General features: G+C 43.2%; 1 protein-coding gene across 3 annotated transcripts in view; it reads right to left on the bottom strand.

The window, feature by feature from the left end:
* LOC126987240 (major facilitator superfamily domain-containing protein 4A-like) overlaps window positions 1-2,500 on the bottom strand; it is a 65,427-nt gene that overhangs the window by 43,362 nt on the left and 19,565 nt on the right. The gene's annotated exons all lie outside the window — the stretch shown is intronic.

Raw genomic sequence — 2,500 nt, 5'->3', positions numbered from 1 at the left:
TCTTCACTCTTTCATCCCTGTGCTGTCCAAATCCCTTATGCAAGAGTTAACCAGCATCTTCACTCTTTCATCCCTATACTGTCCAAATCCCTTATGCAAGAGTTAACCAGCATCTTCACTCTTTCATCCCTGTGCTGTCCAAACTCTTATGCAAGAGTTAACCAGCATCTTCACTCTTCATCCCTGTGCTGTCCAAATCACTTATGCAAGAGTTAACCAGCATCTTCACTCTTTCATCCCTGTGCTGTCCAAATCCTTATGCAAGAGTTAACCAGCATCTTCACTCTTTCATCCCTGTGCTGTCCAAATCCTTATGCAAGAGTTAACCAGCATCTTCACTCTTTCATCCCTGTGCTGTCCAAATCCCTTATGCAAGAGTTAACCAGCATCTTCACTCTTTCATCCCTGTGCTGTCCAAATCCCTTATGCAAGAGTTAACCAGCATCTTCACTCTTTCATCCCTGTGCTGTCCAAATCCATTATGCAAGAGTTAACCAGCATCTCCACTCTTTCAGCCCTGTGCTGTCCAATTCCTTATGCAAGAGTTAACCAGCATCTTCACTCTTTCATCCCTGTGCTGTCCAAATCCCTTATGCAAGAGTTAACCAGCATCTTCACTCTTTCATCCCTGTGCTGTCCAAATCCCTTATGCAAGAGTTAACCAGCATCTTCACTCTTTCATCCCTGTGCTGTCCAAATCCCTTATGCAAGAGTTAACCAGCATCTTCACTCTTTCATCCCTGTGCTGTCCAAATCCTTATGCAAGAGTTAACCAGCATCTTCACTCTTTCATCCCTGTGCTGTCCAAATCCCTTATGCAAGAGTTAACCAGCATCTTCACTCTTTCATCCCTGTGCTGTCCAAATACCTTATGCAAGAGTTAACCAGCATCTTCACTCTTTCATCCCTGTGCTGTCCAAATCCCTTATGCAAGAGTTAACCAGCATCTTCACTCTTTCATCCCTGTGCTGTCCAAATCCCTTATGCAAGAGTTAACCAGCATCTTCACTCTTTCATCCCTGTGCTGTCCAAATCCTTTATGCAAGAGTTAACCAGCATCTTCACTCTTTCATCCCTGTGCTGTCCAAATCCCTTATGCAAGAGTTAACCAGCATCTTAAATCTTTCATCTCTCTTATTAATACACTCTGTAACAGCCTTCCTTCATCGGTATTTCAAGGAGGAATAGAAGGAGGAGAAGGAAGAAGAGGAGGAGGAGGAGAAGAAAAAATGGAGAGGAAAATATTAAAGGAAAATTAATAATGAAGAGGAGGAGAGGAGGAGAAAGAGGAGAGAGAAGAGGGAGGAAAGGAGAAGTGGAGAGAAGGAGGAGGAGGGAAAAAGAAGATAGGGAGGAAATAGGTAGAAAATAATGAAAAAAAATGAAAAAAAGAGAGTAACAAAGAAGAGGAGAGAGGTGACGGAAGAGGAGGAGAAGGAGGAGAGAGAAGAGGGAGGAGGAGGAGGAGAAGGAAAACAAGAAATTAAAGAGAAAAGATTCAGAGATTGAGATAAGCAAAACACTTGAATGACAAAGATGAGTCAAAATTACTTAAAATCACTGTTATTATTTTTAAGGAGGGGATAATTTGCATACCTCCAAGTCACCTATGTACCTGACACTTGTGAGGAGGAGGAGGAGGAGGAGGAGGAGGAGGAGGACAGTAACATGAGTATTGGTATCACATTTTCCTCTCCATTTTTCCTCTCCTCGTCCTCCTCTTCCTCCTCCTCCTCCTCCTCCTCCTTGAAATACCGACGAAGGAAGGCTGTTACAGAGTTTATTAGTGAATGATATGAAAGAGTGAAGATGCTGGTTAACTCTTGCATAAGGGATTTGGACAGCACAGGGATGAAAGAGTGAAGATGCTGGTTAACTCTTGCATAAGGGATTTGGACAGCACAGGGATGAAAGAGTGAAGATGCTGGTTAACTCTTGCATAAGGGATTTGGACAGAACAGGGATGAAAGAGTGAAGATGCTGGTTAACTCTTGCATAAGGGATTTGGACAGCACAGGGATGAAAGAGTGAAGATGCTGGTTAACTCTTGCATAAGGGATTTGAACAGCACAGGGATGAAAGAGTGAAGATGCTGGTTAACTCTTGCATAAGGGATTTGGACAGCACAGGGATGAAAGAGTGAAGATGCTGGTTAACTCTTGCATAAGGGATTTGAACAGAACAGGGATGAAAGAGTGAAGATGCTGGTTAACTCTTGCATAAGGGATTTGGACAGCACAGGGATGAAAGAGTGGAGATGCTGGTTAACTCTTGCATAAGGGATTTGGACAGCACAGGGATGAAAGAGTGAAGATGCTGGTTAACTCTTGCATAAGGGATTTGGACAGCACAGGGATGAAAGAGTGAAGATGCTGGTTAACTCTTGCATAAGGGATTTGGACAGCACAGGGATGAAAGAGTGAAGATGCTGGTTAACTCTTGCATAAGGGATTTGGACAGCACAGGGATGAAAGAGTGAAGATGCTGGTTAACTCTTGCA

Source organism: Eriocheir sinensis, chromosome 64, assembly GCF_024679095.1.
Source record: "Eriocheir sinensis breed Jianghai 21 chromosome 64, ASM2467909v1, whole genome shotgun sequence".
In the NCBI taxonomy this organism is placed as follows: domain Eukaryota; kingdom Metazoa; phylum Arthropoda; class Malacostraca; order Decapoda; family Varunidae; genus Eriocheir; species Eriocheir sinensis.
This window is presented reverse-complemented; position numbering and strand designations above follow the sequence as displayed.